Here is a 24,832-nt window from a genome sequence, read left to right as displayed (position 1 = left end):
AAAGTAGATAGCACAATTCATTAGAATTTGTTAACGAAAGGCAGGAGTAGCACATGCAATGGGTAAACCGAGCATGCTTAACCGGCATAGCTAGCAAACTGAACATAGGTCCTTATAGTGAGCTAATAAGACAAGCTACTCCTCATCGTCGGAGACATCAATGATGATTGGCTCCTTGGACATGGAAGAGGGAGAGGCCTCCACATCGTGGGTGCCCTTGTCATAGTGGTGAGTTTCCCGAGCCACTCCGGGCACCAACCTGCTGGCTCTCGAGTTGAGGTAAGCACGGGTACGCTGAGAAAACACATCTAGTCTTCGTCAAAGACACCGAGGGTGGCCTCGAGAAAACGTCATGAACTGTTGTTTTAAGCAGCCAACCGCATTGCGGCATCGGTGCACGAGGTGTTGACGGTGGCCTCAACGGCGAGGTACTCCTCCAAGATCTGGGGGTCGGCACGAATAACAGCCATCACGACCTCATTCGCGCGTGCGGCCGTGATTTGCTTCTCCGTCGCCAAATGCTCCTTGAGCTCCTGGCTAGACTGCATGCACCATGGCTTGGGCGACGCTTATTTGGGGTAGGGATCGGTGATTTGGGTGGAAGGTGTCGCGTTGGCGGTCAGGGCATGTGGGATGTGGAAGGAGGAGCAGGATGGGGGTCGGGTGTGGATTACCTGCCTATATAGACGAGGCCGAGCAGCGTGACGGAGGGTCACCGGTGAGGGGGCGGCGCTGCAAGCAAGGAGTGAAGGTTTCAACTTGGAAAGGAAGGCAGAAATAGGGGAAATGTGGCTTTTGGTAAGGGGGAGGGGCAGGGAGGTAGATATTTCCGCGGAAGCCGAAAATTTTGAATCGGTGCAGCAAAATAACTAGCACGCAAAGTGTCATCAGACACGGCCCCATATTCAGCACTGTGTACGATATGTGAACATCAAAAATGATCCATATAGCTTAACCCATGTGAGAAGAGTTTGAACGTGAAAATTTTGGTTTGAGTTTCCCTGGTCATCCACGTCATTGCATAATTTGGATACACAAAGGAGACAACAACACACCCACACTTCTTAATCGAGCAAGTTCAGTAATTAAACAGAGCTAGCTGACCTAAACATTACTCTAACAAATTAAAGACCAGTACTCTTAATTAAACAAAACAAAGAGTACTACTACAGCTGGTGCTCGTCGATCTCCGCCGCCTCCCCATGTCCAGCTTGCGCCCGACGGTCTCCTAGGGAAGGGGCTCCATGGCATCCATCACACCATACTCGGCAAGCATCTCGCCATCCACGTCCGCCATCTCTTTGGAAAAGGCTGCCATGTGCTAGGCGTGGGCGGCCGCCCTCTGGACTTGGACGGGCTCCGTCGTGGCAAGGTATGCAGCAGAGGAATAGACGGCTGCTCGAACGCTCTCGGCGATTGCCAACTCTTCGGTCGTGGGTTGCCGACCGTTGTCGGAGAAGCTTCGTTCGATTTGTGCGGTGACCGCCACGAGCTGGGCGTGGGCGGCCTCGACATGGTCGTGGGCGGCCTCCATCATGCCTAAGGCCGCCGCTGCGAAACGGACAACTGCTATGCCGCCCTCGCCAGTTACTATCCCCGAGGCAGATGTTGCTGCCGCCATCTGAGAAGCAACAACGGCCATTTGGGCTGCCTTGGCCCCCCGGTCGTAGATTGCGGCTACGCTCACGAAGCTTGTTAGCACGATGCTCCAAGATATTTTTTTGATGCATCTCACATGGTTGGTGATAATAAACTGTGTGCGATCTACTTGTTTTTTCATCTTGCTTTGAATTACATATTGGGGTCATAGCTGCAAAGAATGGTGTTTGAATTGCTAGAAGTTTTATGTGTAGTGAACATGCAACTATAGGTGTGTCATCAAAAAATTAGAATTATACACGGTTCGTTTGGACATTTTTATACGTTAACTTGGTTTTCTAGGCATTTCAGGTGCACAATTCGAAATTAAACTACATGCACATGCTCTGGTGCACCAAAATGGGTTGTAAAATGATATATGTGTCCATGGGTTGATGCTTATGTCCCATGCAAGAAATGGGGATGAATTTCAAACACCACAGCATCGTGGCTCTCCGGCAAACGTTGAGGTGCTTGCTTTTGTAATTCTAGTAAATCCAAAACTCGTCTGAAATTCATGAACCTTGGCATGCTATCATGGAATGGCATCAACATGTTGGGGTAAAAAATATTGTCCCATTTGGGGTAGGTTATGGTATAAGCTTCTCACAAACCTGAGCTTCTCACAAGAAGCCTCATGGTTCCGTTAGGGAAATGCGTCACCTTTGTGGACAAAACGATATTTGTCACCTCTTCTTGCTTTCAATTTGTTTTCTGGTGTCAACATAGAACAACAGGAGTGTCGTGTTAAATTTTGGAATTTTTGGGGATCGTTTGGACATTTTTATACGTTAACTAAGTATTCTAGGCATTTATGTGCATAATTCAAAATTGAACTACATGCACATGCTCCAGTGCATAAAAAAGGATTGAAAAATCAAATGTTTGTCCTTGGTTGCAAGCTTAGGTCACATGCGAGAAATGAGAATGAATGTCAAACACCTTGACACTATCGCTCGGCCGCTAACATTGAGATACATGGTTTTAAAATTCTGGTAAATCAAAAACTCGTCTGAAATTCATCAAACTTGACATGATATCATGGCACGGCATCGACATGTCGTGGTAAAAATATTATCCCATTTGGGGCAGGTTTGGGTATAAGCTTCTCGCAAACCAGAGCTTCTCTCACAACAAGCGTGATGGTTTCGGTAGGGAACGTGCCACCTTGGGTGAAGAAACAATATCTGTTGCCTCTTCTTACTTTCAAAAAATTTCTCGTGTCAACATAGAAAAACAGGAGTCTTGTGTCAATTTTTGGTATTTTTCGGGGTTCGCTTGGACATTTTTATACATTAACTGAGTTTTATATGCATTTATGTGCATAATTCAAATTTGAACTACATGCACATGCTCCTGTGCATATAAATGGGTTCAAAATTGAAAGGTCTATCCTTGGTTGCATGCTTAAGTCCCATGCAAGAAATGAGAATGAATGTCAAACACCTTGCCACCGTCGCTCGGTCGCTAACATTGAGATACATAGTTTTTAAATTCAAGTAAATCGAAAATGCGTCTGAAATTTATGAAATGTTTTTTTTGTGGATGAAAATTTATGAAACTTGACATGCTAGCATGGAACGCAATCAACATGTTGTGATAAAAATATTATCCAATTTGGGGCAGGTTGGGGTATAAGCTTCTCACAATCCAGAGCTTCTCACAACAAGCCTCATGGTTACAGTAGGGAATGTTTCACCTTTCTGGACGAAATGATATCCATTGCCTCTTCTTGATTTCAATTTTTTCTAGTGTCAACATATAGCAACAAAAGTGTTGTGTTAATTTTAGGAATTTTTCGGGGTTCGTTTGTACATATTTATACATTAACGAAGTTTTCTATGCATTTATGTGCATAATGCAAATTTGAACTACAGGCACATGCTCTAGTGCATATAAATTGGTTGAAAAATCAAATCTATGTCCTTGGTTGCATGCTTAAGTCCCATGCAAGAAATGAGAATGAATGTCAAACACCTTGCCACCATCGCTCGGCCGCAAACATTGAGGTACATGGTTTTAAAATTCTAGTAAATCCAAAACTAGTCTGAAGTTCATGAAACTTGACATGCGATCATAGAGTGGCATCAACATGTTGTGGTAAATTTCTTGTCCCGTTTGGGGCAGGTTTGGGTATAAGCTTCTCACAGAGCAGAGCTTCTCACAACAAGCCTGATGGTTTAGGTAGGGAAGGTGTCACCTTTGGGGACGAAATGATATCCATTGCCTCTTCTTGCTTTCAAAACTTTTTCTAGTGTCAACATAGAACGGCCGTAGTGTTGTTTCAATTTTAGGGATTTTTCGGGAATCGCTTGGACATTTTTATACATTAACTGGGTTTTCTAGGCATTTTATGTGCATAATTCAATTTTGAACTACATGCACATGCTCGAGTCCAGAAAAATGGGTTGACATATGAAATGTGTGTCCTTGGGTGCATGCTTAGGTCCCATGCAAGAAATGAGAATGAATTTCAAACACTAGGGCACTGTTGATTGCCAGCAAAACGTTTAGATACTTTGTTTTTAAATTCTAGTAAATCCAAAACTCGTCTAAATTTCATGAAACTTGGCATGCTATCATGGAATGGCACCCGACATATTGTGGTATTTTTCATGTCCATTTTGAGAGAAGGCGCACTCGAATAACAGCCAATGAAGGCATTTTGAAACAAATAGCTACCACTTTACCATCTCAAACGTTTGTATAATTTAAATCGTGTGTGTTCTGTTAACCATTCACATGACGCCACGTGTCTCTCTTTTAATGGCTATAGGAGGTGTCGTGCGGACAACTGCTTGACTGAACAGGAGGCGTGCGAGCGTAGTCCGGTGCACAGGTTGGCCAAGAGGTGTGCAAGCTGTCCTCCAATGCGCAGGCTCACTAGGAAGCGTGTGAGTTGTACGCTGTGCAGGCTCACTAGGAAGCGAGCCCTTTGACTTCCATGACCGCCTGCCTTGCTCGCATCCTCTCCATTAATGGCGGCTGAGCCGCTATTTAATACGGGCGGCCTTACTATTTGCCTCCCATTCCCCTCCCTCCCGCAGACCTCGACCAATGCCATGGCACAGAAGGATCATCTGCCATTAGTTTCAAGTTTGGTGAAGTTGACTCGAAGCTGGAGGAGATAGAAACTAAGGAGGAATGGGGCCTCATGGACATGGCCCTGAACGAGCTGTCCGTGGCGGGTGCTGCCCCCGCGCCCATCCCAGCTCCCATCCTCGCGCCCGTGGCAGCGACCATCCCTGTAGCATTAACGGACTGGTCGCCGAGCACTATCACAGAGCATGAAGCCGCGGGCGTCAGCGAGGTCTCCGCGAACCTGCGCGAGCTCGTGTACATGCCAGCGCCAGCGCCCGTGCCCGTGCCCATGTGCGCCCCTGCACCCACTGCAGCACCGTTCCTCGTGTGTTTGCCTGCACCCGCCGCGCCTGTGCCCATGCGCACGCCCTCCTAAGTGGCATGGGACGCCACCATCCATCACTAGCTCGCAGAGCCGCCAGTTGTCATCCTCCCGCGCCCCACCCATCGACCGTGTGATGACATGATGTTTGATTTCCAACTGAAGAACATTTTGTGCTTCCTTGAAGACTTCAACAACAGTGTCCCGGAGGACGACAACGACAATGCTGGCGTGGCACACCGCCCTGCCGCCGCTGGAAATAGTTTTTTTGGGTTTAAAACTGTATCTCGATCATATGAATATAAATTCACAGTGTGACTGAATGAAAGATATGGTTTGAACCAACTTATGCTTTTATCCCTTAATGTACAGACTTATCAAACAAATTTCTTAAAAAAATCAATGGTTTTTAAATATAAAACACTCATCGCAAACGTTCTAGTTAGGACACCCATATGCAAACCGACAGCTTCCCCGGGAAGCCAAGGGAAAATGTGCCGAGCAGGATTTGTCCAGCTCTTGATCGCAAAAGTTTTAGACAGAACACCCGTATGTAAACCGACAGCTTCGTCAATAAGCTAAGCGAAAATGTACTGAGTAGGATTTTTGCAGCTCTTCATTGCAAACGTTTTAGATAGGACACCCGTATGCAAAGTGAGAGCAATGGTCTTCCCAGTAAGTCAAGGGAAAATTTGCAGTGCAGGGTTTCTACATCTCTTCAATGCAAATGGTTCAAATTGAATATGGTATACAAAGCGAGACATCAGCACTAAGCCAAGAGAAAATGTGCCGACCAGGATTTGTACATCCCTTCAATGCAAATGGTTGTTTTGGATGACCCGTGTACAACCACGTACAGACAATTTGGTAAGATTTGCATCTGTCATATTGGGGATATTGCCATTTGTCAAACTGGAAAGATTGACATTTGTTGATCTAGTAACATTGCCATTTGTCAACCTTGTAACGCTATGATTTCTCAAAATATGCAGCTAAAAATCACTAGCACTATCTAATTTTTGCAACTAAAATTCAGTAATTAAGCAGAGATTTCATTCATAGATTAAGCAGTCGTTCTTTTATACAAACAGTTCAACTCGATAGTTGAACCGACCAAAGTTTTCCCCAATTGTTGCCAACCATGTACTGAAATAGCTAGTTCAACTATATATACTAGCTAATTTTAAGTACGTTGTACAGTTCCACCACATCTATAGTCAGATGAACTGAACAAAATAGCCCCTAAATACTACTACTACGGAGGGGCTTTGTACTACTTCCGGCAGCCTCTCCTCTGCTGAGCGCGCTCAGCAAGAGGCAGAGGAGGAGGAGCCTACCGACGAGCTGGACAACTGCAATACGGTGACTCCCGCTCCTGCACCTTCAATGATGCTCACCTCGAACACCCTCTGCCGCTCCAGACAACCCCCCTCGAAGCGGTGGTTCTCCTTGTAGATCCCCTGGTTCCTCGCCTCTGCGGTGACGCGTGATGCGGCCATGGCAGCGGTAAGGCTCTTTGCATGCTCGACGAGGCGCTCCTCCTTGCTACCTCTTGAGCTTGCGTTTGTTTTTCCCTTGAATAGGAAAGGGTGATGCAGCAAAGTAGTGTAAGTATTTCCCTTAGTTTTGAGAACCAAGGTATCAATCCAGTAGGAGACGACACACAAGTCACCTAGTAACTGCATAAACAATCAAGAACCCTGCAACCAACGCGATAAAGGGGTTGTCAATCCCTTCACGGTCACTCGCAAAAGTGAGATCTGATTGAGATAGTAAAGTAAATATTTTTGGTATTTTTATTATATAGATTGGAAAGTAAAGATTGCAAAATAGTAAATGAGATGCGATATAATGGAAAAGAGATGTAATATAATAGAAAAGAGACCTGGGGGCCATAGGTTTCACTAGTGGCTTCTCTCGAGATAGCATGTATTACAGTGGGTGAACAAATTACTGCCGAGCAATTGATAGAAAAGTGCATAAATATGAAGACATCTAAGGCAATGATCATGAATATAGGCATCACGTCCGTGTCAAGTAGACCGAAACGATTCTGCATCTACTACTATTACTCCACACATCGACCGCTATCCAGCATGCATCTAGAGTATTAAGTTCATAAGAATGGAGTAACGCATTAAGCAAGATGACATAATGTAGAGGGATAAACTTAAGAAATATGATATAAACCCCATCTTTTTATCCTCGATCGCACAATACAATACATGCCTTGCTGCCCCTACTGTCACTGGGAAAGGACACCGCAAGATTGAACCCAAAGCTAAGCACTTCTCCCATTGCAAGAGAGATCAATCTAGTAGGCCAAACTAAACCGATAATCTGAAGAGACTTGCAAAGACATCAAATCATGCATATAAGAATTCAAAGAAGAGCCAAATAATATTCATAGATAATTTTGTTCATAAATCCACAATTCATCGGCTCTCGGCAAACACACCTCAAAGAGTAGTACATCAAATAGATCTCCAAGAACATCGAGGAGAACTTTGTATTGCCAATCAAAGAGAGAGAATAAGACATCTAGATAATAACTATGGACCCGAAGCTCTGTCGTAAACTACTCACGCTTCATCGGAGAGGCAATGGTGTTGATGTAGAAGCCCTTCGTGATTGATTTCCCCTCCGGCAGATTGCCGAAAAAGGCCCCAAGATGGGATCTCACGGGTACAGAAGGTTGCGGCAGTGGAAAAGTGGGTTTGTGGCTCCCCTCATGTTTCTAGGGTATAAGAGTATATATATAGGCGAAAGAACTATGTCGGTGGAGCTACGAGGGGCCCATGATGGTGGGGGCCGCGCCTACCCCCCTGGGTGCGCCCTCCTGCCTCATGGATGCCTCGTGGTGTTTCTGACTTCAACTCCAAGTCTTCTCATTTGCTTTTGGACCAAGAAAGATCATCGCGAAGGTTTCATTCCGTTTGGACTCGGTTTGGTATTCCTTTTCAGCAAAACTCTAACATAGGCAAAAAAACGAAACTGGCACTGGGCCTCCGGTTAATAGGTTAGTCCCAAAAATAATATAAAAGAGCATATTAAAGCCCATTAAACATCCAAAATAGATAATATAATAGCATGGAACAATCAAAAATAATAGATACATTGGAGACGTATCAAGCATCCACAAGCTTAATTCCTGCTCGTCCTCGAGTAGGTAAATGATAAAAATAGAATTTTTTATGTGGAATGCTACCTAACATAATTATCAATCTAATTTTCTTTATTGTGGCATGAATGTTTAGATTTGAAAGATTCAAGACAAAAGTTTAATATTGACATAAAAATAATAATATTGAAGCATACTAACAAAGAAATCATGTCTTCTCAAAACAACATGGCCAAAGAAAGTTTATCCCTACAAAATCATATAGTTTGGCTATGCTCCATCTTCCTCACACAAAATATTCAAATCATGCACAACCCTGGTTTCAGCCAAGCAATTGTTTCATACTTTAGTATTCTCAAACTTTTTCAACTTTCACGCAATACATGAGCATGAGCCATGGACATAGCACTATAGGTGGAGTAGAGTGGTGGTTTTCGAGAAGACAAAAAAGAGGAAGATGGTCTCACATCAACTAGGCGTATTAATGGGCTATGGAGATGCCCATCAATAGATATCAATGTGAGTAAGTAGGGATTGCCATGCAACGGATGCATTAGAGCTATAAATGTATGAAAGCTCAACAAAAGAAACTAAGTGGGTGTGCATCCAACTTGCTTGCTCATGAAGACCTAGGGCATTTTGAGGAAGCCCATCATTGGAATATACAAGCCAAGTTCTATAACGAAAATTCCCACTAGTATATGAAAGTGACAAAATAAGAGACTCTCTATCATGAAGATCATGGTCCTACTTTGAAGCACAAGTGTGGAAAAAGGATAGTAGCATTGCCCCTTCTCTCGTTTTCTCTCATTCTTTTTTGTTTGGCTTCTTTGGCCTCTTTTTTTCATTGGCTTCTTTGGCCTTCTTATTTATTTCCTCACATGGGACAATGCTCTAATAATGATGATAATCACACTTTTATTTATTTACAACTCAAGAATTACAACTCGATACTTAGAACAAAACATGACTCTATATGAATGCCTCCGGCGGTGTACCGGGATGTGTAATGAATCAAGAGTGACATGTATGAAAAAATTATAAATGGTGGCTTTGCCACAATTACGATGTCAACTACATGATCATGCAAGGCAATATGACAATGATGAAGTGTGTCATAATAAACGGAACGGTGGAAAGTTGCATGGCAATATATCTCGGAATGGCTATGGAAATGCGATAATAGGTAGGTATGGTGTCTGTTTTGAGGAAAGTAAATGGTGGGTTTAAGGTACCGGCGAAAGTTGTGCGGTACTAGAGAGGCTAGCAATGGTGGAAGGGTGAGAGTGCGTATAATCCATGGACTCCACATTATTGATAAAGAACTCACATACTTATTGCAAAAATCTACAAGTCATCAAAAACAAGCACTACGCGCATGCTCCTAGGGGAAGGGTTGGTACGAGTTAACCATCGCACGATCTCGACCTCCACACATAAGGAAGACAATCAAAGAAACACCTCATGGTTCAAATTTGTTACACAACGGTTACCATACGTGCATGCTACGGGACTTGCAAACCTCAACACAAGTATTTCTCAAATTCACAATTACTCTACTAGCATGACTCTAATATCACCATCCTCATACCTCAAAACAATCATCAAGAATCAAACTTCTCATAGTATTCAATGCACTTTATATGAAAGTTTTTATTATACCCATCTTGGATGCCCATCATATTAGGACTAGTTTTATAGCCAAAGAAAATTACCATGATGTTCTAAAAAGTCTCTCAAAATAATATAAGTGAATCATGAGAGATCAATAATTTCTACAAAATAAAACCACCATCGTGCTCTAAAAAGATATAAGTGAAGCACTAGAACAAAATTGTCTAGCTCAAATGACATAAGTGAAGCACATAGAGTATTCTAATAAATTCCGATTCACGTGTGTCTCTCCCAAAAGGTGTGTACAGCAAGGATGATTGTGGTAAACTAAAAGGCAAAGACTCAAATCATACAATACACTCCAAGATAAACACATATCATGTGGTGAATAAAAATATAGCCTCAAGTAAAGTTACCGATAGATGAAGACGAAAGAGGGGATGCCTTCCGGGGCATCCCCAAGCTTAGACTTTTGGTTGTCCTTGAATTTTACCTTGGGGTGCCTTGGGAATCCCCAAGATTAGGATCTTGTCACTCCTTATTCCAAAATCCATCAAATCTTTACCCAAAAACTTGAAAACTTCACAACACAAAACTTCAACAGAAAATCTCATGAGCTCCGTTAGTATAAGAAAATAAACCACCACTTTAAGGTATTGTAATGAACTCATTATTTATATATATTGATGTTAAACCTACTGTATTTCAACTTCTCTATGGTTCATACCCCCCGATACTACCCATAGATTCATCAAAATAAGCAAACAACACACTAAAAAAAGAATCTGTCAAAAACAGAACAATCTGTAGTAATCGGTAACTTTTGAATACTTCTGTAACTCTGAAAATTCTTAAATAAACTGGTGGACGTGAGGAATTTTTCTATTAATCATCTACAAAAATAATCAACCTCACTCTTCATTAAAAAATGACATCTATTCTCGTGAGCGCAAAAGTTTCTGGTTTTTACAGCAAGATCGCAAAGACTTCACCCAAGTCTTCCCAAAGGTTCTACTTGGCACAAACACTAATTAAAACTGAAAAACACATACAAACAGAAGCTAGATGAATTATTTATTACTAAACAGGAGCAAAAAGCAAAGAACAAAAATAAAATTGGGTTGCCTCCCAACAAGCGCTATCGTTTAACGCCCTTAGCTAGGCATTATAATATTAATGATGCTCACATGAAAGATAGAAATTGAAACGCAAAGAGAGCATCATGAAACATGTGTCAAACACATCTAAGTCTAACATACTTCCTATGCATAGGCATTTTATAAGCAAACAAATTATCAAGGCAAGCAAAAACTAGCATATGCAAGGAAGAAGAAAGAGACGATAGCAATCTCAACATGAAGAGAGGTAATTTAGTAACATGAAAATTTCTACAACCATATTTTCCTCTCTCATAATAATTACATGTAGGATCATAAGCAAATTCAACAATATATCTATCACATAACATATTCTCAACATGATCCACATGCATGCAAAGTTGACACTCTTCCAAAATAATGGGATTAACATTAACTGAAGTCATGACCTCTCCAAACCCACTTTTATCAAAAATTTCATAAGATTAAACATTCTCCAAATATGTGGGATCTAAAGTTGACACTCTTCCAAACCCACTTTCAATATTATTGCAAACATTATTATCAATCTCATATTCAATATGAGGCTTAAATAAATTTTCAAGATCATAAGAAGAATCACCCCAATCATGAGCATTGCAACAAGTAGTAGACATAGCAAAACTAGCATCCCCAAGCTTAGGGTCTTGCATATTATTAGCACAATTGACATAAATAGACTTTCTAGTAAAATCATTGCAATCATGATTTTTATTTAAGGAGCTATCGTGAATCTCTTCATAAATTTCTTCATCACAATTTTTCGATTCACGAATTTCAACAAAAACTTCATAAAGATAATCTAGTGCACAAAACTCACTAGCAATTGGTTCATCATAATTGGATCTCTTAAAAAGATAAGCAAGTGAATGAGGATCCATAGACTTTTAGCAAGCGAAGATGCAAGCAAAGGGAAGGCACGTGGTAACACAAGCAAACAAAAGGTCGAACGGAAGAGGGGCGAAGAAAAGGCAAAGGTTTTTGAAAATTGTTTTAGAAGTGGGGGAGAGGAAAACATGAGGCGAATGGAAAATAATGTAATGCAAAGGAGAAGAGTTTAGGATGGGTACTTGGTATGGCTTGACTTGGTGTAGATCTCCCCGGCAACGGCGCCAGAAATCCTTCTTGCTACCTCCTGAGCTTGCGTTGATTTTTCCCTTGAAGAGGAAAGGGTGCGGCAGCAAAGTAGCGTAAGTATTTCCATAAGTTTTGAGAACCAAGGTATCAATCTAGTAGTAGACGACACACAAGTCACCTAGTACCTGCACAAACAATCGAGAACCTTGCAACCAACGCGATAAAGGGGTTGTCAATCCCTTCATGGTCACTCGCAAAAGTGAGATCTGATAGAGATAGTAAAGTAATTTTTTTGATATTTTTGTTGTATAGATTGGAAAGCAAAATAGCAAACGAGATGCGATATAATGGAAACAAGATGTAACATAATAGAGAAGAGACCCGGGGGCCATAGGTTTCACTAGTGGCTTCTCTCGAGATAGCATGTATTACGGTGGGTGAACAAATTATTGCCGATCAATTGATAGAAAAGCGCATAATTATGAAGACATCAAAGGCAATGATCATGAATATAGGCCTCACGTCCGTGTCAAGTAGACTGAAACGATTCTGCATCTACTAATATTACTCCACACATCGACCGCTATCCAGCATGCATCTAGAGTATTAAGTTAATAAGAACGGAGTAACGCATTAAGCAAGATGACATGATGTAGAGGGATAAACTCAAGCAATATGATATAAACCCCATATTTTTATCCTCAATGGCAACAATACAATACGTGCCTTGCTGCCCCTACTGTCACTGGGAAAGGACACCGCAAGATTGAACCCAAAGCTAAGCACTTCTCCCACTACCAGAGAGATCAATCTAGTAGGCCAAACTAAACCGATAATTCGAAGAGACTTGCAAAGATATCAAATCATGCATATAAGAATTCAGAGAAGAATCAAATAATATTCATAGATAATCTTGTTCATAAATCCACAATTCATCAGATCTCGGCAAACACACCGCAAAATGTATTACATCAAATAGATCTCTAAGAACATCGAGGAGAACTTTGTATTGAGAATCAACGAGAGAGAAGAAGCCATCTAGCTAATAACTATGGCCCCAAATGTCTATGGTAAACTACTCACGCTTCATCGGAGAGGCAATGGTGTTGATGTAGAAGCCCTCCGTGATCGATTCCCCCTCCGGCAAATCACCGGAAAAGGCCCTAAGATGGGATCTCACGGGTACGGAAGGTTGCGGCGTTGGAAGTGGTTTCATGGCTCCCCCTGATGTTTCTAGGGTATAAGAGTATATATAGGCTAAAGAAGTACGTCGGTGGAGCTACGAGGGGCCATGATGGTGGGGGCGCGCCTACCCCCTTGGACGCGCCATCCTGCCTCGTGGATGCCCCGTGGCATTTCTGACTTCAACTCCAAGCCTTCTGTTTTGCTTTCAGTCCAAGAAAGATCATCATGAAGGTTTCATTTTGTTTGGACTCCGTTTGGTATTCCTTTTCTTCAAAACTCTAAAATAGGCAAAAAAACAAAAACTGGCACTGGGCCTCCGGTTAATAGGTTAGTCCCAAAAATTATATTAAAGAGCGTATTAAAGCCCATTAAACATCCAAAACAGATAATATAATAGCATGGAACCATCAAAAATTATAGATACGTTGGAGACGTATCACTCCTCCTCCCGCAGGAACTCAATGTAGCACGCAAGGTCGCTGACGCACGTGCGGGCCTCCTCCTCCGCCTCCCGCCTTCGGGCGGTGGTGGCAGAGCGGGTGATGACCTCGGCGGTCGATGGTGGGATGGCGGCCACAGCGGCCGATGATGGGTTGGCTGCCACGACCACCACCTCCCACCTTCGGGCCGTCGCGACAGAGAGGGTGATGGCCACAGTGGCCGGCAGTGGGGTGGCGGCCACGACGGCGACCTCCCTCCTTCGGGCCGCGGCGGTACTGCGGGCGATGGCCCTGGCTTTTGACGGTGGTGTGGCGGCCATGGCAGCAGACGGTGGGGTGGCGGCAACATCTGCCGACGGGCAGTGGTAGCGGTGCGTGTGGTATGTGTTCCGCGCACACCCAATAGGGATGCCACGCGCGCTACACTACGTCGACGACTACGCCGTCGCCATGGTGTAGCCTCCCATCTGGAGGTGTCCTCTAATGACGGCGGAGTGGCTAAGCGATGACTGGACCGGTGCCATTGGCGATTGTGGGAGAAGCAGATGAGATAATCTACAGGGAGGGAGGGGAAAATGCAACACATGACTCGTCGGTCGTGGGGGTTTATATAGTAGGTCGTTAACCATTGGGATTTGGGGGGATTTCACCGAGTCCGGTGGGAAGCTTGCACGGGAACCTGCGTGGTTGTGTGGGAACAGGCTCACCACCGTTTGGCCAAACAAACGCCCCCGCACACTGCTCAAGCTTGCGCTCTAAGCCGTCTGCGGCAGCGGGAGACAAGACGTGCGAGAGGAGGACGGAAGGACACGTACACATACAGTTAATAAAATAAAAACATTTGCGATTAAATTACCTACTACCCCCATCCTGATTTAAAGTCGTCTATGTATTTTTGTGCCAAATTTTGACTAGAGATTTAAATAATAAAATACGAATACATGTCACCAGAGATTATATCATTGGATTCGTATTTGAACATAGTTTCCAATTACATAATTTTTGTAACATGCATTAACATTTTGTTGGTTAAATTTAAGGTCAAAATGTGGCACAAAATATAAAGGGGACTAATAGACCAAGACGGAGGTAGTAGCACACGACCGCTCTCTATGATGCAACTACCGGGCAGCTTATAGACGACCATTTCCTCCCTGATCAAATGCTCTATGTTTGTGGTTGCCCGCGGTTGTGGCGGCCGCGGTGCGCTCTGCTCGTGTCCCGCTGCACGTGCTCTACTCTCGCATCCCTCTAGGCGCTCTACCCTCGTCCCTCCATGCAAGCTGCCAATGTTCGGGGCCAGCGCACGATCATGTACGTTCATGTGCATGCGGTTGCACCGGGTGCGGCGCCACGATGCAGTTACCTGCTGCAAAAACTGCCATGCGGATGCGCCGAGAATCTAGGTCGCCTGGCCCCCATTATTCCTGCAGCCATTTACCTTCATCTCTCACGCCACACGACACAATAAGCACACCCACGATGACACATACAGAGAGGACATCTAGCGATTCCAAATGGCGCTCCATGTGGCTCCAATGGCGCTCCTAGCGGCCCACGATGACATTGGCGGGCAGTTCACCATGCATCACGTAGCTGACACCCACGTGAGGGGGAAGGCCCTCTCGGTGGTGTACACGAACGAGCCGGTCTCGTTGGAGAGCTCCATCCAAACTATGGAGCAGTTGTTTGTTGAGGACAAGTACCAAGTGGTCGGCTTCGACCTCGAGTACACCATCGGTCGTGTCGGGCAAGATTAGAAGGTTGTCGTTGCCCAGTTGTGCGAGTGACATAATGTCCTCGTCTACCACTACCAACTGGCCAAAAGGCCTTGCAAGCATTTTCCCAGGTTTATCAACAGCTCCAACTACAGTTTTGCTATGGTGGACACCACCAACGATCTAAAAGCGCTCAAGGTTTTGGGCTTGAAATGCCAGAATCTTGTCAACATCTAGGACCACAACAAGGTCTGGGGCAGCGACAACAACAAACAGAACTCCCTGGTTGACCTCTCCTCTGCCATCATCGACGCTACTTCATGAAGATGAAGGATGAGAGCAAGAAGGACAAGAACGCCTGGCATAGTGTCTGGCATGAGAGAGTGGATGAACAACACGTCAAGTACGCGGCCAAGGACGCATACGCAAGCTACGAGACGTACATGCGGATCATTGACATGAGGGAGTGTCTTCTTCCTGCCACAAATGAGGGTTCGAGCCACAGAGCGGTGGCGGGAGCGTCACAAGAAGTAGAAGACTATACAATCGTTTCTCCTAGTTTAGAATGCATACAATTGTTTATTGAGGTGTGTGTGAATGATCTGTATAGTCACTTATGTAATTGGATGTTTATTTCAGTTATTCTTCTATAGACAGAGAAAATCACACGGCTTGTTAGCAGGAATCGTCTGTGTTATTATTGTTCTTCGCACACATTTCTGATTAAGGACATGTTTGCCGCGTATCACACACATCTTGTTCAGTTGAATTGTTTCAGTTGTGTTGGTTCATCGCAAACAGTTCATCCGAGTGACCTGTATGCCCTCCATCACACACACCTTGATCTGGCTGACCATTTCTATTGTGTTGCCTAACCACACAAAATTTATCCTAGTGAACTACATGTCGTATATCACACACACCCTCATCTGGCTACCCGTTTTTGTTGTCCTGCCACATCACAAATAGTTCTTCTGGATTAACCATTTGCCACGCATCACACACGCAACTCCAATCTGAACCGTGTTTGATGTCACCGCCATCGCAAATGTTTTGCATCTTTTTGATGGTTTTATTTGGGGTAGGGGTCGGTGATTTGGGTGGAAGGTGTCGCGCTGGCGGTCAGGGCATATGGGATGTGGAAGGAGGAGCAGGATGGGGGTCGGGTGTGGATTACCTGCCTAGATAGACGAGGCCAAGCAGCATGAAGGAGGGCCACCGGCGAGGGGGCGGCGCTGCAAGCAAGGAGTGAAGGTTTCAACTTGGAAAGGAAGGCGGAAATAGGGGAAATGTGGCTTTTGGTAAGGGGGAGGGGCAGGGAGGTAGATATTTCCGCGGAAGCCGAAAATTTTGAATCGGTGCAGCAAAAAAACTAGCGCGCAAAGTGTCATAAGACACGGCCCCATATTCAGCACTATGTACGATATGTGAACATCAAAAATGATTCATATAGCTTAACCCGTGTGTGATGAGTTTGAACGTGAAAATTTTGGTTTGAATTTCCCTAGTAATAGTGGTCATCCACGTCATTGCATAATTTGGATACACAAAGGAGACAACAACACACCCACACTTTTAATCGAGCAAGTTCAGTAATTAAACAGAGCTAGCTGACCTAAACATTACTCTAACAAATTAAAGACCAGTACTCTTAATTAAACAAAACAAAGAGTACTACTACAGCTGGTGCTCGTCGATCTCCGCCGCCTCCCCATGTCCAGCTCGCGCCCGACGGTCTCCTAGGGAAGGGGCTCCATGGCATCCATCACACCATACTCGGCAAGCATCTCGCCATCCACGTCCGCCATCTCTTTGGAAAAGGCTGTCATGAGCTAGGCGTGGGCCGCCGCGCTCTGGACTTGGACGGGCTCCGTCGTGGCAAGGTATGCAGCAGAGGAACAGAAGGCTGCTCGAACGCTCTCGGCGATTGCCAACTCTTCGGTCGTGGGTTGCCGACCGTTGTCGGAGAAGCTTTGTTCGATTTGTGCAGTGACCGCCACGAGCTGGGCGTGGGCGGCCTCGACATGGTCGTGGGCGGCCTCCATCGTGGCTAAGGCCGCCGCTGCGGAACGGACAACTGCTATGCCGCCCTTGCCAGTTACTATACCCGAGGCAGATGTTGCTGCCGCCACCTGAGAAGCAACAATGGCCGTTTGGGCTGCCTTGGCCCCCCGGTCGTAGATTGCGGCTACGCTCACGAAGCTTGTTAGCACGATGCTCCAAGATATTTTTTTGATGCATCTCACATGGTTGGTGATAATAAACTGTGTGCGATCTACTTGTTTTTTCATCTTGCTTTGAATTACATATTGGGGTCATAGCTGCAAAGAATGGCGTTTGAATTGCTGGAAGTTTTATCTGTAGTGAACATGCAACTATAGGTGTGTCGTCAAAAAATTAGAATTATACATGGTTCGTTTGGACATTTTTATATGTTAACTTGGTTTTCTAGGCATTTCAGGTGCACAATTCGAAATTAAACTACATGCACATGCTCTGGTGCACCAAAATGGGTTGTAAAATGATATATGTGTCCATGGGTTGATGCTTATGTCCCATGCAAGAAATGGGGATGAATTTCAAACACCACAGCATCGTGGCTCTCCGGCAAATGTTGAGGTGCTTGCTTTTGTAATTCTAGTAAATCCAAAACTCGTCTGAAATTCATGAACCTTGGCATGCTATCATGGAATGGCATCAACATATTGGGGTAAAAAATATTGTCCCATTTGGGGTAGGTTATGGTATAAGCTTCTCACAAACCAGAGCTTCTCACTAGAAGCCTCATGGTTCCGTTAGGGAAATGTGTCACCTTTGTGGACAAAATGATATTTGTCACCTCTTCTTGCTTTCAGTTTGTTTTCTGGTGTCAACATAGAACAACAAGAGTGTCGTGTTAAATTTTGGAATTTTTGGGGATCGTTTGGACATTTTTATATGTTAACTAAGTATTCTAGGCATTTATGTGCATAATTCAAAATTGAACTACATGCACATGCTCCAGTGCATAAAAACGGATTGAAAAATCAAATGTTTGTCCTTGGTTGCAAGCTTAGGTCACATGCAAGAAATGAGAATGAATGTCAAACACCTTGACACTATCGCTCGGCCGCTAATATTGAGATACATGGTTTTAAAATTCGAGTAAATCAAAAACTCATCTGAAATTCATCAAACTTGACATGATATCATGGCACGGCATCGACATGTCGTGGTGAAAATATTATCCCATTTGGGGCAGGTTTGGGTATAAGCTTCTCGCAAACCAGAGCTTCTCTCACAACAAGCGTGATGGTTTTAGTAGGGAACGTGCCACCTTGGGTGAAGAAACAATATCTGTTGCCTCTTCTTACTTTCAAAAAATTTCTCATGTCAACATAGAAAAACAGGAGTCTTGTGTCAATTTTTGGTATTTTTCGGGGTTCGCTTGGACATTTTTATACGTTAACTGAGTTTTATATGCATTTATGTGCATAATTCAAATTTGAACTACATGCACATCCTCCAGTGCATATAAATGGGTTCAAAATTGAAAGGTTTGTCCTTGGTTGCATGCTTAAGTCCCATGCAAGAAATGAGAAGAGATACATAGTTTTTAAATTCTAGTAAATCGAAAATGCGTCTGAAATTTATGAAATGTTTTTTTTTGTGGGTGAAAATTTATGAAACTTGACATGCTAGCATGGAACGCAATCAACATGTCGTGATAAAAATATTATCCCATTTGGGGCAGGTTGGGGTATAAGCTTCTCACAAACCAGAGCTTCTCACAACAAGCCTCATGGTTACAGTAGGGAATGTTTCACCTTTCTGGACGAAATGATATCCATTGCCTCTTCTTGATTTCAATATTTTCTAGTGTCAACATAGAACAACAGGAGTGTTGTGTTAATTTTAGGAATTTTTCGGGCTTCGTTTGGACATTTTTATACATTAACGAAGTTTTCTATGCATTTATGTGCATAATGCAAATTTGAACTACAGGCGCATGCTCTAGTGCATATAAATTGGTTGAAAAATCAAATCTATGTCCTTGGTTGCATGCTTAAGTCCCATGCAAGAAATGAGAATGAATGTCAAACACCTTGCCACCATCGCTCGGCCGCAAACATTGAGGTACATGGTTTTAAAATTCTAGTAAATCCAAAACTAGTCTGAAGTTCATGAAACTTGACATGCTATCATAGAGCGGCATCAACATGTTGTGGTAAATTTCTTGTCCCATTTGGGGCAGGTTTGGGTATAAGCTTCTCGCAAAGCAGAGCTTCTCACAACAAGCCTGATGGTTTAGGTAGGGAAGGTGTCACCATTGGGGACGAAATGATATCCATTGCCTCTTCTTTCTTTCAAAACTTTTTCTAGTGTCAACATAGAACGGCCGAAGTGTTGTTTCAATTTTAGGGATTTTTCGGGAATCGCTTGGACATTTGTATACATTAACTGGGTTTTCTAGGCATTTTATGTGCATAATTCAATTTTGAACTACATGCACATGCTCCAGTCCAGAAAAATGGGTTGACATATGAAATGTGTGTCCTTTGGTGCATGCTTAGGTCCCATGCAAGAAATGAGAATGAATTTCAAACACCAGGGCACTGTTGATTGCCAGCAAAACGTTTAGATACTTTGTTTTTAAATTCTAGTAAATCCAAAACTCGTCTAAATTTCATGAAACTTGGCATGCTATCATGGAATGGCACCCGACATATTGTGGTATTTTTCGTGTCCATTTAGAGAGAAGGCGCACTCGAATAACAACCAATGAAGGCATTTTGAAAAAAATAGCTACCACTTTACCATCTCAAACGTTTGTATAATTTAAATCGTGTGCGTTCTGTTAACCATTCACGTGACGCCACGTGTCTCTCTTTTAATGGCTATAGGAGGTGTCGTGCGGATAACTGCTTGATTGAACGGGAGGCTTGCGAGCGTAGTCCGGTGCACAGGCTGGCCAAGAGGTGTGGAAGCTGTCCTCCAATGCGCAGGCTCACTAGGAAGCGTGTGAGTTGTACGCTGTGCAGGCTCACTAGGAAGCGAGAACTTTGACTTCCATGACCACCTGCCTTGCTCACATCCTCTCCATTAATGGCGGTTGAGCCGCTATTTAATACGGGCGGCCTTACTATTTGCCTCCAATTCCCCTCCCTCCCGCAGACCTCGACCAATGCCATGGCACAGAAGGATCATCTGCCATTAGTTTCAAGTTTGGTGAAGTCGACTCGAAGCTGGAGGAGATAGAAACTAAGGAGGAATGGGGCCTCATGGACATGGCCCTGAACGAGCTGGCAGTGGCGGGTGCTGCCCCCGCGCCCGTCCCAGCTCCCATCCTCGCGCCCGTGGCAGTGACCATCCCTGTAGCATTAACGGACTGGTCGCCGAGCACTATCACAGAGCATGAAGCCGCGGGCGTCAGCGAGGTCTCCGCGAACCTGCGCGAGCTCGTGTACATGCCAGCGCCAGCGCCCGTGCCCGTGCCCATGTGCGCCCCTGCACCCACTGCAGCACCGTTCCTCATGTGTTTGCCTGCACCCGCCACGCCTGTGCCCATGTGCACGCCCCCCTAAGCGGCATGGGACGCCACCATCCATCGCTACCTCGCAGAGCCGCCAGTTGTCATCCTCCCGCGCCCCACCCGTCGATCATGTGACGACATGATGTTTGATTTCCAACTGAAGAACATTTTGTGCTTCCTTGAAGACTTCAACAACAGTGTCCCGGAGGACGACAACGACAATGCTGCCGCGGCACACCACCTCCGCCGCCGCCGGAAATAGTTTTTTTGGGTTTAAAACTGTATCTCGATCATATGAATATAAATTCACAGTGTGACTGAATGAAAGATATGGTTTGAACCAACTTATGCTTTTATCCCTTAATGTACAGACTTATCAAACAAATTTCTTAAAAAAATCAATGGTTTTTAAATATAAAACACTCATCGCAAACGTTTTAGTTAGGACACCCGTATGCAAACCGACAGCTTCCCTGGGAAGCCAAGGGAAAATGTGCCGAGCAGGATTTGTCTAGCTCTTGATCGCAAAAGTTTTAGACAGAACACCCGTATGTAAACCGACAGCTTCGTCAATAAGCTAAGCGAAAATGTACCGAGTAGGATTTTTGCAGCTCTTCATCGCAAACGTTTTAGATAGGACACCCGTATGCAAAGTGAGAGCAACGGTCTTCCCAGTAAGTCAAGGGAAAATTTGCAGCGCAGGGTTTCTACATCTGTTCAATGCAAATGGTTCAAATTGAATATGGTATACAAAGCGAGACATCGGCGCTAAGCCAAGAGAAAATGTGCCGACCAGGATTTGTACATCCCTTCAATGCAAACGGTTGTTCTGGATGACCCGTGTGCAACCACGTACAGACAATTTGGTAAGATTTGCATCTGTCATATTGGGGATATTGCCATTTGTCAAACTGGAAAGATTGACATTTGTTGATCTAGTAACATTGCCATTTGTCAACCTTGTAACACTATGATTTATCAAAATATGCAGCTAAAAATCACTAGCACTATCTAATTTTTGCAACTAAAATTCAGTAACTAAGCAGAGATTTCATTCATAGATTAAGCAGTCGTTCTTTTATACAAACAGTTCAACTCAACAGTTGAACCGACCAAAGTTTTCCCCAATTGTTGCCAACCATGTACTGAAATAGCTAGTTCAACTATATATACTAGCTAATTTTAAGTACGTTGTACAGTTCCACCACATCTATAGTCAGATGAACTGAACAAAATAGCCCCTAAATACTACTACTATGGAGGGGCTTTGTACTACTTCTGGCAGCCTCTCCTCTGCTGAGCACGCTCAGCAAGAGGCAGAGGAGGAGGAGCCTACCGACGAGCTGGACAACTGCAATACGGTGCCTCCCGCTCCTGCACCTTCAGCGATGCTCACCTCGAATGCCTTCTGCCGCTCCATACAACCCCTCTCGAAGCGGTGGTTCTCCTTGTAGATCCCCTGGTTCCTCGCCTCTGCGGCGACGCGAGATGCGGCCATGGCAGCGGTAAGGCTCTTTGCATGCTCGACGAGGCGCTCCTCCTTGCTACCTCTTGAGCTTGCGTTGGTTTTTCCCTTGAATAGGAAAGGGTGATGCAGCAAAGTAGCGTAAGTATTTCCCTCGGTTTTGAGAACCAAGGTATCAATCCAGTAGGAGACGACGCACAAGTCACCTAGTAACTGCATAAACAATCAAGAACCTTGCAACCAATGCGATAAAGGGGTTGTCAATCCCTTCACGGTCACTCACAAAAGTGAGATCTGATAGAGATAGTAAAGTAAATATTTTTGGTATTTTTATTGTATAGATTGGAAAGTAAAGATTGCAAAATAGTAAATGAGATGCGATATAATGTAAAAGAGATGTAATATAATAGAAAAGAGACCCGGGGGCCATAGGTTTCACTAGTGGCTTCTCTCGAGATAGCATGTATTACAGTGGGTGAACAAATTACTGCTGAGCAATTGATAGAAAAGCGGATAATTATGAAGACATCTAAGGCAATGATCATGAATATAGGCATCACGTCCGTGTCAAGTAAACCGAAACGATTCTGCATCTACTACTATTACTCCACACATCGACCGCTATCCAGCATGCATCTAGAGTATTAAGTTCATAAGAATGGAGTAACGCATTAAGCAAGATGACATAATGTAGAGGGATAAACTCAAGAAATATGATATAAGCCCCATATTTTTATCCTCGATCGCACAATACAATACATGCCTTGCTGCCCCTACTGTCACTGGGAAAGGACACCGCAAGATTGAACCCAAAGCTAAGCACTTCTCCCATTGCAAGAGAGATCAATCTAGTAGGCCAAACTAAACCGATAATCTGAAGAGACTTGAAAAGACATCAAATCATGCATATAAGAATTCAGAGAAGAGCCAAATAATATTCATAGATAATCTTGTTCATAAATCCACAATTCATCGGATCTTGGCAAACACACCTCAAAGAGTAGTACATCAAATAGATCTCCAAGAACATCGAGGAGAACTTTGTATTGCCAATCAAAGAGAGAAAAGAAGCCATCTAGCTAATAACTATGGACCCGAAGGTCTGTCGTAAACTACTCACGCTTCATCGGAGAGGCAATGGTGTTGATGTAGAAGCCCTTCGTGATCGATTTCCCCTCCGACAGATTGCCGAAAAAGGCCCCAAGATGGGATCTCACGGGTACAGAAGGGCGACAGTGGAAAAGTGGGTTCGTGGCTCCCCTAACGTTTCTAGGGTATAAGAGTATATATATATGCGAAAGAAGTATGTCGGCGGAGCTACGAGGGGCCCATGATGGTGGGGGCCGCGCCTACCCCCTGGGTGCGCCCTCCTGCCTCATGGACGCCTCGTGGCGTTTCTGACTTCAACTCCAAGTCTTCTCGTTTGCTTTTGGACCAAGAAAGATCATCGCGAAGGTCTCATTCCGTTTGGACTCCGTTTGGTATTCCTTTTCTGCAAAACTCTAAAATAGGAAAAAAATCGAAACTGGCACTGGGCCTCCGGTTAATAGGTTAGTCCCAAAAATAATATAAAAGACCATATTAAAGCACATTAAACATCCAAAATAGATAATATAATAGCATGGAACAATCAAAAATAATAGATACGTTGGAGATGTGTCAAGCATCCACAAGCTTAATTCCTGCTTGTCCTCGAGTAGGTAAATGATAAAAATAGAATTTTTTATGTGGAATGCTACCTAACATAATTATCAATGTAATTTTCTTTATTGTGGCATGAATGTTTAGATTTGAAAGATTCAAGACAAAAGTTTAATATTGATATAAAAATAATAATATTGAAGCATACTAACAAAGAAATCATGTCTTCTCAAAACAACATGGCCAAAGAAAGTTTATCCCTACAAAATCATATAGTTTGGCTATGCTCCATCTTCCTCACACAAAATATTCAAATCATGCACAACCCTGGTTTCAGTCAGACAATTGTTTCATACTTTAGTATTCTCAAACTTTTTCAACTTTCACGCAATACATGAGCGTGAGCCATGGACATAACACTATAGGTGGAGTAGAGTGGTGGTTGTGGAGAAGACAAAAAAGAGGAAGATGGTCTCACATCAACTAGGCGTATTAATGGGCTATGGAGATGCCCATCAATAGATATCAATGTGAGTAAGTAGGGATTGCCATGCAACGGATGCATTAGAGCTATAAATGTATGAAAGCTCAACAAAAGAAACTAAGTGGGTGTGCATCCAACTTGCTTGCTCACGAAGACCTAGGGCATTTTGAGGAAGCCCGTCATTGGAATATACAAGCCAAGTTCTATAACAAAAATTCCCACTAGTATATGAAAGTGACAAAATAAGAGACTCTCTATCATGAAGATCATGGTGCTACTTTGAAGCACAAGTGTGGAAAAGGATAGTAGAATTGCCCCTTCTCTCTTTTTCTCTCATTCTTTTTTGTTTGGCTTCTTTGGCCTATTTTTTTCATTGGCTTCTTTGGTCTTTTTATTTA

Source organism: Triticum aestivum, chromosome 3B (genome assembly GCF_018294505.1).
Source record: "Triticum aestivum cultivar Chinese Spring chromosome 3B, IWGSC CS RefSeq v2.1, whole genome shotgun sequence".
Lineage (NCBI taxonomy): Eukaryota > Viridiplantae > Streptophyta > Magnoliopsida > Poales > Poaceae > Triticum > Triticum aestivum.
Note: the sequence above shows the minus strand (reverse complement) of the source record.